This window comes from Crinia signifera, chromosome 19, assembly GCF_055691185.1.
Source record: "Crinia signifera chromosome 19, ASM5569118v1, whole genome shotgun sequence".
Classification (NCBI taxonomy): Eukaryota; Metazoa; Chordata; class Amphibia; order Anura; family Myobatrachidae; genus Crinia; species Crinia signifera.
Genome location: NC_139226.1, coordinates 20,970,257 through 20,981,397, shown reverse-complemented (window position 1 = coordinate 20,981,397; position 11,141 = coordinate 20,970,257). Strand labels below are relative to the sequence as shown.

At 44.0% G+C, this 11,141-nt stretch overlaps 1 long non-coding RNA gene across 1 annotated transcript; it reads left to right on the top strand.

Annotated features, from left to right (window-relative positions):
- Positions 1-209: 209 nt before the first annotated feature.
- On the top strand, positions 210-10,635 carry LOC146042230 (uncharacterized). Its single transcript, XR_014463800.1, has 3 exons — positions 210-274; positions 8,458-8,578; positions 10,257-10,635. It is a non-coding gene; the product is annotated as an uncharacterized LOC146042230 (long non-coding RNA).
- The last annotated feature ends 506 nt before the right edge of the window (positions 10,636-11,141 follow it).

The following is an 11,141-nucleotide window of genomic DNA, read 5'->3' as shown; positions in this document are numbered from 1 at the left end:
TGATCTATTTTGTCCAAATTGTCCAAAAAATTTTGAACAAAAATAATTTAATTAATTTAGGAATTTCAGTAGGCACGTTTTTGAAATTATGTAAAACACAACCCAAAATAAAAACAATGCTGTTAATAATTGATGTAAAAATGTTTTTCAATTTAAAGCTCTGCTTGTTACCTTTCTTTTAAAGGCGCAGAATACACTGTGATATAATGATTGGAGTTGTGTGCGGAATTGGCATTATCGTTATTGTACTTATAATTACAAAATTCATTAAAAGGTAAATCTTAGTAATATTTGTATGTGTGTACTATACAAGTAAGATCATTATATACCATAAATGCTCGTGTTGTTCATCATTCGTTGCGTACACACTGGTCAATATTGTAAACAATATCGCTCAGAAGAGCCAAAATTTGTGAAATCGTTAAAATATTGCATAGTGTGTAGGCACCTTAAGTCAGGCTGTGCATGTCCAGAGAGTTGTGATTGAGGCGCACAGGGCACAAACAGAATTTTTCAACTAAGAGACCATACTCAGGTGGAGACTCTGAAACATCCAAGTGTAGAGTTTTAGGAATCATATATCTCTCTTATCCCAATAATAATTATTGAGAGTGAAATATTATAAAATATATTTATTATATCTTGTATTGATTTAACATATATATTTGACATCTGCAATTATATTATAATAGACTTTACAATACAATATGCAGAATACTAATCATAATCTAATTCCCAAAATATAAGAGTTCAAGACTTGTAATTTTAGCTCAGAAAGTCTGATATTTATTTACAGGCAAAACAAACCATACAGAATAATTTAACTGATAACTGGACAATAGCTAGTTTGCATTTGCTAAACATATACAGTCTGTGCTAAATAGTATATGGTTTATTTTTAAAGGGGGTGTGGTTTAATATAAGGGCGTCGTCTAGCAGGAAAACAATTACCTTACATCTCACCTTTGCAACCTGCAGGTCCAGATATTGGTTACCGCAGGAATTGTCATTGTACTGTGATGTCACTGTGTGAAGGCCACACAGTGACATAAAAATATAAAGGCCCACACAGTGACCTAGTACGCCTCACAGATCAAGGCCAAACAAAGACAGGCTACTTGAATCATTATACACTATTTATCCGTGATTCCAATTACACATGACGCCGCACACCGTGATGACAATTACACATGACGCCGCACACCGTGATGACAATTACACATGACGCCGCACACCGTGATGACAATTACACATTGTCGCACCCCGTGATGACAATTACACATTACCCCGCACACTGTGATGACAATTACACATTACGCCGCACACTGTGATGACAATTACACATTACGCCGCACACTGTGATGACAATTACACATTACGCCACACACTGTGATGACAATTACACATTACGCCGCACACTGTGATGACAATTACACATTACGCCGCACACCGTGATGACAATTACACATTATGATGCCCGTTACACCCCACACTGTGATGGCAATTACACAATACTTTACACACCGTAATGCCTATTACACATTATGCCCCACACGCCGCTGCCGCACAACTCATGCCGTTTACTAATATGCCCCCACAGTGCCACACATATGCCCCCACAGTGCCACACATATGCCCATACAGTGCCAGATACGCCCCCACAGTGCCACATATATATGCCCCCAGTGCCAAATATGCCCCTAGTGCCACAGATATGTCCCCAATGCCACACATATGCCCCTGCAGTAACACACATATGCCCCCCACAGTGTCACACATATATGCCCCCACAGTGCCACACATGCCCATACAGTGCCAGATATGCCGCCACAGTGCCACACATATGCCCATACAGTGCCACATATATATGCCCCCACAGTGCCAGATGTGCCAGATATGCCCCCACAGTGCCACACATATGCCCATACAGTGCCACATATATATGCCCCCACAGTGCCAAATATGCCCATAGTGCCACAGATGTGTCCCCAGTGCCACACATATGCCCCCACAGTGCCACATATATGCCCCCACAGTGCCACATATATATGCCCCCACAGTGCCAAATATTCCCATTGTGCCACGGATGTGTCCCCAGTGCCACACATATGCCCCCACAGTGACACATATATGCCCCCACAGTGCCAGCAGCACAACTTACTGTTTCTCTGTGTCTCCCCCTCCAGTCCCCCGCTGGTGCTGTTGGTGCTGCTGCTTTCACTGTGTCCCTGAGCCGTCAGCCATTCATATCTCGCGGGCTGGCTCCTGATTGGCTGCCAGCCCGCGAGCTCCTATGATTGGCTGACAGCCTAATGACACAGTGAGCGAGGGGAAGGAGAGCGTCGCGCGATGCGCTCCCCTCCCCTCGGAAATCACTCACGCTGGCTGTGCCTGCTCTGTTCGTTGCGGAGTAGCGGACAGGGAGAGGGGGAGGGAGGGGGGCGGAGGCGGCGACGGCGGAGGCGGCGACGGGCGGGCGTCAATGGGGTGAGCTCAGCTGCCGGCCGGGCGCCCCGGCTGTTTAAAAGAGGTGGGCAGCGACGGCGGAGGCGGCGACAGGCGGGCGTCAATGGGGTGAGCTCAGCTGCCGGCCGGGCGCCCCGGCTGTTTAAAAGAGGTGGACAAGCCGTGCGGCGCCCCGGGCTGCTGCACGGCTTGTCCGCCTGTAGAAACGGCCCTGATCCTGGGGTGTGAAGTACATTACTTTGTTTATACTTGGTTGATAAGGATGTATGTATGCTAATTAGCATGCCTTAGACATTTTGTCTCCAGTTGGACAACAAGAAACAATAGCGGTGTGTAAATGAATTCAGTTACATTTGATATGTTACAAAGTGGTCATTTATTTAGTAAAACACAAGCTATACTACAATGTCTAAGCATTAAACTCTGATATCCTAATTATTTAGCTATTCCTACTTTAATATACATTCATAATATACACTATGGTTAGCATCACCTTTCATTAATGATGGTATAAAACAATATATCTATTTCTATGCAAGCCAATTGCCTATATGGTAACACACTTACTTAATTAACCTAATTTACCCTATAATAACTAAATTTGACCAGGGACAGAGGCTATTTATATTCAGTATTCATGAGGAAAATATTTTCATTGCTACAGACAGTTATATGCCATGCCACGGCTTGCCTTGTAGATCTTGTTTGGTCGATGTGTGAGGACACTTTCCTTGTATTGTTGCTCACAGTGATTTCCTGGCTGAGGGCTGTCACCTGTTTGGGTTGCAGTTCTTGGAGACACGTTACATTTGCAGTGTGGTGGCCGTAGAAGTAGAATTCTTCATAGACGCTGTTGACTTGCTTGCCATGTTGCTTTACATGTATAGAGGGAATGTGTGGCCCTTGGAGTGCTGTGGTCTTGATAAATTACTTCACCACAGTTTTGCAAAACACAGGGCCTTTGATAACCCTCATTGATGCAGTCCTTAGCGAGTTTGCGTTGTGTGTCCATTATGATTATCAAGTGCTGCAACCTTGACAAGTGTCCATGTCTTTATGCCATCTTGATTGCTTCACCCAAAAATACTTTGTTGTTGAGTATGGCAGTTGTAGCTTTAACAAAGAATTTTCCTTTTATTATTGGTAAGATCATTTATCTTCAGGCATTGGCAGGTAAATGTCTGGGGTAGATTCTAAAGGATCCACTCCATTTATACTAAATTTCCTCACTGAATAATAATTTACCATTCAGTCTCTGATCTCTTACCTACCTTCCTATATACTATCTTATCTTAAACTAAAATAACCATACACCACCTAAATCCTATAACTAACAATAATATTTTGATTTAACGTATCTATGACAACATCCTATCAATACAATAAATGACCATGATTTTGCTTCAAACAAATATTAAATATCTGTTAAGAATGGGTTTGGCATCCAGTGTTGTGTAATATGCAGCCATGTGCATATACAATAACTACAATATTCTATCTATGCTATTATTCATTCTCTTAGACTTGGTTAAGTCTGTATTAAGAGAATCGTCCATACTATACTATAATGTCTAAGCATTAAACTCTGATATCCTAATTATTTAGCTATTCCTACTTTAATATACATTAATAATATACACAATGGTTAGCATCACCTTTCATTAATGATGGTATAAAACAATATATCTATTTCTATGCAAGCCAATTGCCTATATGGTAACACACTGGTGCAGGTCTTGATGGAGCGATCAATTATTTGCCTAAAGACATGTTGTGGTATGACAGATCTATAATCAAAAACTTGCTGTGTGGGGGCTTGATGAGGATCCAGTGCGGGTGCCCACTGGTCATTCATCGAGTCTACTGATCCCTTCACCAGGTGGAAAGGATCATGGCCGCATCGTTCCATGTGTATGCATGATGAACAATGTGGCCATGTCCCGGCACCGGCATCTCCCACTCCCCCACAGCACCTCTGGCACTGGCAGATGAAGAAGGAGGCTGCCAGTGATCAGGAGACTTTAAAACTCATATTTAAATGAATAGGGCAGTCACTGAGTGGCTCAGAGAGCTCTCTCAGCCAATTAGCAGCTGCCCTTTCAAATGAATTGGAGATTTGAAATCTCCTGACTACCACCAGCCTCTCTCTCTGTCTGCCAGTGGCAGGGATGTGGAGGATGGGTGACGGAGTGGAAGCAGAGGCGAGAGCAGGCGGGGGGAGCCCAAACACCCCTGATCATGGCTAAACAGAACGATTGAGTACACCCTATAATCATTTACTCAATTGTTCTGTTTGTGTCCATGATCAGGGTGTTCTGGATTGAAATTGGATAGACATAATGGGTGAAATTTAATAGGATGAGAGGTTCAGAAAGAGAGATTTGTTAAGAAATTGTCAGTTGTTTTTTTTTAAAGCGGCAATCATTTACACTTCAAAATGAAACTGGTTTTGCCATGTAAATGATTGCCGCTTTAAAAAAAACCCTGGAGATTTCTTATCAAATCTCTCACTTTCTGAATCTCTCATCCTATAAAATTTCCCTCCATATTTGATCTGATATCTATCCGGGTGACCACCTAAAATAGGATGTGAACATACATTGCACATGCATTAGGTTGACATGTACAAAATGTCAAAAGACAAAAGGTTGACAGTGGTTATAGTCAACATGGACAAAACTTTGACAGGATGAAAAGGTCACCATGACAATAAATTACCCAAAAATGGTTGACTCAACTTTTTTGTTGTCTTAGGTCAAAACTTGTAAATTCCATTTGATGTTACCACCATCAGTAGAAATGTGTACCCCCATGGAGTCGCTTTGCTCACCACGCTCTGGGCAAGCTGGCTCACTCCACTACCGCTGAGCTCGTCGCAGGTTACTATTCCCTATAGATGTCTACATGGATAGTAAATCAAGAAAATGTTGTGAAAACCCCACTTGTACCTGTTGACCATAAACGCTATTGACCTTCAATCTGTCAACCATTTGTACCTCTTGAACTTTCTACCTGTTTAACTAATTCATGTTGTTTGTATGGTTTTGATCTGTTATCTATCATCTGGGTGCGCCAAGTGGTATTTCAATGTTTATGGGCACAGACATTGGGTGTCTTAATGCTTGGTCATTCGGATGCACCCATGGATGTACACCATGGAAGGGCCTACTAGGGGATTTGCATAAAGTCATAGACAGGTGACCGGAAAAAGATACAGACAAAGATCATGGTGCATCTGACCCAGAATTAAGCACAGAGGGAATAGGGCTGAATTTGGTGCATTATTTACTTCTAGCAATTATGGAAATTAGATTCAACTTCAAAGATAATCTAAAAAAAATGTATTTGACTTAGTTGATTAATATAAAAAAAGTCCTTTCAATATAGAGTTATTGAATATAAGTAATGAATTTGTTCATTGGTAATCAATACACCAGATATACTGTAGGGACTCTATATACTTTTTACGTACTACAGGGATGAAGAAAATCCCTGAAAAGTGCAATTCTAGCGATGTTCAGCAAGTGGCAGCAAAGTACAACAATACCCTTCTTTGTTACTTCAAGGAAACCACAACAAAACCTCAGAGTATTTAAGGAACTTACAAATTGAAACTAGATTCACTCTAAGTAATTGTGTTTCTTCGAAACCGCCCAAACCACTTTCTAGTATAAATAAGAATAGTGACACATACTGTACCTATTAGTTTCCCGAACTCAAATTTTAATGATCCCTTACCCTCCATTCTTTCCATAGGGTAATGGGGTACGTTACGTATGGTATTTTGTTCATGCTTCTACCGGTATGGGTCGACAAATAATAGGTCGACATACATTGGGTCAACCACTGAAGGTCGACATGGCTTAGGTTGACACACTAAATTGGTCAACATGCTTAAGGTCAGCATGGATGGGATGTCGTCACAAATATTATGTCGACAGTGGCTAGGTCAACAGTCAAAAGGTCAACATGGGTTATTCACTTGTTTTGTCCCAAATGTTGACATGGTCTTCATCAACACCGTATCAGTGCACCACGTCCCCTCGCATGGCTCGCTGCGCTCCCCATGCTTCGGGCACGGTGCCTCGCTATGCTCAGCACACTATTATATTCTCCCACCACACCCTAGCGGATGGTAGCGCATGAAATACCGCCTGTCGGCACATGTCGGCTGAAAAGAAACGTGAAAAACTCATGCAGACCTTTTGACTCTTGAGCTAGCCACTGTCGACCTATGGCTTGTATTGACCTTCTATCCATGTCGACCTTAAGCATGTCAACATTTTTCTGGTGTTGACCTAAGCCATGTCGACATTCAGTGGTCGACCAAATGTATGTCGACCTTCATAGTGTCAAACTAGTGACCGTATCCCCACCAAATACATTTTCCGTTATATGGTTATGGTTAGATGATGATATTCTCGCACTTGAAGCTTCGGCAGAAAAGGATTTTTGTTGCACAGAATTTAAAATGAATGCGAATTAAATGGTTATGGGTACTTGTTTCCCAGCACGGCGCCCGTCGGGTCCATCGCATACCATTAGTTAAGGTATGCGATGGGACCCGATCTGACCCGATATTAGGGTTTTAACAGTTTTCTGTACAATTCTGTACAATTTTCGCGTCACATCGCATGCCATTACAATGGCATGCGATGCGACGAGACCCGATTTTACATTGTAAAGGCACCCTGATGGCTCATTACTATGTTAAATGGACCCCCAGATCCGATTTTTAGTTGTACACCCACCCTGATGGGTGATTAATATGTGAAATGCACCCCCATTGTTAACGCCACCCCCACTATCAATGGCCACCCGAAGCGTAGCGAGCGCAGCAAGCCCGCGAGGGGCGGTGGTACGCGAGAGGCGGCGGTACACGACCTCCAACCTTTTCATACCCCCACTATCCACGTTGGCGTGGAGTTGACTTTAGATAGTGTGGTGAGCGCAGCAAGCCACCAAGCCCGAAGCATGGCGAGCGCAGCAAGCCCAACGAGGGGACGCAGACTATATGTGGTCATCCGCTCGCCATGCTTCGGGCTCGGTGGCTATACACTATATAAAATCAACACCACGCCATCGTGGAGAGTTGGGGTATGAAAAGGTCGGAGGATGCGTACCGAGGCTCGCCACGCTTCGGGTTGGCGTTAGTAGTGGGGGTGGCGTTTACAAGGGGGGTGCATTTAACATAATAATCACCGATCAGGGTGCCTGTACAATGAAAACTCGGGTCTGATCGCATCGCATGCGATTGGGTCACATGCGATGCGATGCGACCCGATCAGATAGACCCGATGCCATAAGATAAATATCGTAGGCGCCGCGCTAGGAATCAAGTACCGGTTATGGTATATTAGATCTACAATATCTAGGTCTACAGTCATATGGTCGACCACTATAGGTCAACAGTCAAAAGGTTGACAGGGTCCAATGGTTGACATTGAAAAGGTCGACAGGGTTCAAAGGTCAACAATCAATAGGTTGACAGGGTCAAAAGGTCGCCATTCTAATTGTCGACATGGAAAAGGTCAACATGAGGTTTTCGTGTTTTTTGTTTCTATCGACATAGGTCAACATGGACACTCGCATGGCTTGCCACACTCGCTATGCTTCACGCTCGGTGCCTCCTGGCGCTCTTCACACTAATATATTCTCCCTCCATGTAGGGCATGAAATACCACCTTACGGCACAAAATTTTGTTAAAAAACGTTCATGTCGACCTTTTGGTCCATGTCGACCTTTTGACTGTTGACATTTGGACCCTGTCAACATTTTTGACTGTCGACCTTTAGACACTGTCGACCTTATGACTGTCAATCTAGAGTCAATCTTCCATGAGTCCGGATGCCAAATTAAATATACAAATAAACCAAATTTGCCTTTCATCCGCAATGCATCTTCGTCTGGTTAGATTTAATAAAGGTTAACGTGAATGATAATAGAAACTGTGATTGTCTGTTCTAATGCATCAGTGCTGTTATTGGTAGGAGGAAGGTACCTAATAAAACAACCTATCAGCCCACTGAGGATCCACCTCCCACCGAGGAGCCAACAGAGGATCCCAACCACTTGTATATGAATTTTGATGACATTAAGGAAAGAGCCAAGGTGAGCAGAGCAATGGAAATGGCCATTATTAACCAACATGTTCTGTAACAATGAGTATTGAGGACAAACAAGGCGCTATTCAATCCAGGAGGCTATTTCTGAAGGGGAAATAAAGCCCACCGCCTATTCAATGCTGCCGTTTCCGACAACAGTGAAGGTGGATTTCGACAAAACAGATCTGAATTCGCAGCTGTTTCTCTACAATCCACAGCCGTTTTCACCAACACGTCCACTTTCGCCACTCAAGAAGCGGAACATTGAATTCTACTGGACGAGTTAGAATGGAATTCCATAATGCATAGTTCTGTGGTGATCGCATGGGGGGGGGGGGGGGGGGGTTGATGGAGGCGGGCAGGGGCTTTCGCATGCGAACACCCTGCATTTCCGGGGGCATACACACGAAAACACTGGGTGCTCCCAGGAAAATGCTGGGTGTCCCCATGTGAATGCAGGCGGGCACCTGCATTCGGCTGATGTCACAATACGTCAGCCACCTGCCCAGTTCTCGGGCCGGATGCCGCAAGTCTATGTAGGTAGAGACTGATATAGATTTGCCAGCTATGTAGAAATCATTTGTTATACACAACATCCATTCGCAGTGAGGAGGGTATACTCGGTGGGTGGCAGGCATTTGCACGAGCGGCATTAGAAGCAGTGAACAACAGCTGCTCAGTGACCCAACCAGAATCAGGACCAAAATGACATATAAATATATACACGTATCTTAGACATATAGGGCCTTATTCAGATTCCATCGGTACTGCGCACATTCGCACGCAGTACCGATGTTGTGCGTCTGCGCATGTGCAGGCGCATGGTGCGTGCACCCACGGCGACCTTTCGGGTTCGCCCGGTGCATGCACCCATGGCAGTGAGGGGGGGCGGAGATGGGCGGGGAGTGCCGGGCATCCCCATTACCATATGGGAACGTCCAGCGTTCCATGGGCTTTTCCATGAGAACGCTGGCTGCCTAGTGCCCCCCCCCCAGACCCGGGGGCGGGGGGGGGGGGCACCATCAAGTCTGCCTATCAAAAATTCAAGGATGTCTGTTAGGATACTTGTTGTACTCAATGCAGGTGGCTGCTGTGGAACTTCTAAGACCTCACCTTCATGCTTTTCCTTGAAGCATACTTTATTCCTTGTACTCTGTGTTATGGGTGGCAAAAGGAGGCCTCCAGGGAAAGCAAGGGACTTGCCCACCTTCCTAGGTGGCTTGGAGGACCACCCAATTTTTTGGAAGACTCCCTGTCATTCTGGAATGTTGGGCAAGTATGGCTTAAGGGGTTAAGACATGGGTATTGGTGGCAGTATATGGGGGAGGGGCAGTAGGTTTTGCCTAGGGTGCTGAGAAGCCTGACACCGGCCCTGGGTATGGCAAGGACCACAAAAGGCATTTGAAGGCCATATACAGCACGTCTGAGGACAGTTTAGTGATCCCACCATAGAGATTAAAAGACAAAATGAACCAGATGCACCAAGCTTCAAAAAGTGATTAAGGCGAGAGTGATAAAAAAACCCAGCCAATCAGCATAGCAGGTAGAATCAGATTGGCTGGCTGTTTATCACTCTCCATTTTATCACTTTGTGAAGCTTGATACATCTGACCTAATGCTTCTTAGTTTACGTTATTTTATGTACTGAATTATTTGAATCTTTTAACATTTTTTTTGTTCAGTAGATGAAAGATTCCAATGTACAGCTGGATAGAAATAGCATCCCAGCCGGCCAAGAAGAGCTGCATTACTCCACCTTTGACTTTAGCACTGCACCCTCCGGAGTGTCCTCAAGGGAACCGGAAACAGAATATGCTGAGATAAAAAAAAGCCAGGGATCCCCCACTCATGATCCTTCTGAGCCTCTATAACAACGGAAGCTCTGGGTGATTGGTTACCCATCATCCTAAACATCCGTCGCACATTATGTATGACATCACAAAATGATGCATGTGCTTTAATACAACGGAGTTACTATGTTCTCAAAGTGTTTATGCTGCATAGAAATATCCCGTATCATGTGATAAATGCAACAAGGTCTGAAAATTCAAACACAAATCAATTTAAATAATAAGGGGTACATTTACTAAAGCTTCTAAAAATGAAAAAAGGTGGAAAATAGATTCTGTCTATTATTTCTCATTCAGATCCTAGAAAATAATAGGCAGAATCGAATTAGTTGCTAGGGGAAACATCACTTCTTTATATTTTTAGAAGCTTTAAGGCGGTATTCAGAAAGTCCCGACAGTTGGAATCTTGGCCCGTTTTCGCTCCACTCGACAGATAATCAACAGGCAGAATTCAATGTTCTGGCTATCGAGTGTCAAAAAGTGGACGTGTCAGCGAAAATGGCCGCAGATTGTCAAAAAACTATCTGCGTCCGTTACCGGCAAAACAGATCCGACTTGTTTTAAAGTCGGACCTGTTTTGTCAGAATCCACCTTCAATGCTGGCAGAAACGGAAGAATTGAATAGGTGGTGGTGGGGGGGGGGGGGCGCTATTTCCCCGGTGGAAACAGCAGCCAAGTTTGAATACCCCCCTTAGTACATTTACCCCTAAGGCTGTAAAG